This window comes from Pteropus alecto, unplaced genomic scaffold, assembly GCF_000325575.1.
Source record: "Pteropus alecto unplaced genomic scaffold, ASM32557v1 scaffold237, whole genome shotgun sequence".
NCBI lineage: Eukaryota > Metazoa > Chordata > Mammalia > Chiroptera > Pteropodidae > Pteropus > Pteropus alecto.
Genome location: NW_006440624.1, coordinates 733,333 through 733,661, shown reverse-complemented (window position 1 = coordinate 733,661; position 329 = coordinate 733,333).

Below are 329 nucleotides of genomic sequence, written 5' to 3'. Positions count from 1 at the left end.
CGTCGGAGTCGGCAGGACCGGCGCTTGAACGGCCAGCGAGAACCCGGGCAAGGTGGCGTGGGGTAGCTGTCTACACGGCCCGCGTGGCGCGTGGCGGTGAGAGTGTGAGAGCGCGGGCGTCTACTCTACTTTGCCTTCTGCAGCTCCTGCATATTTATGGGGCTCCCTCTTTTTCTGCCAGCAACTAACACTGCAGCAGTGGTGGCCGGGGCCGGCGCCCCTCGGGAGCCAGCTGGTGGACGGGGACTCGGGGAAAGCGGCCGTGGCTGAGACTGTGCCACGAGCGCGAGCCCGCGATCCATATTTAAAGCCCCGAGTGGCCTCGGCCA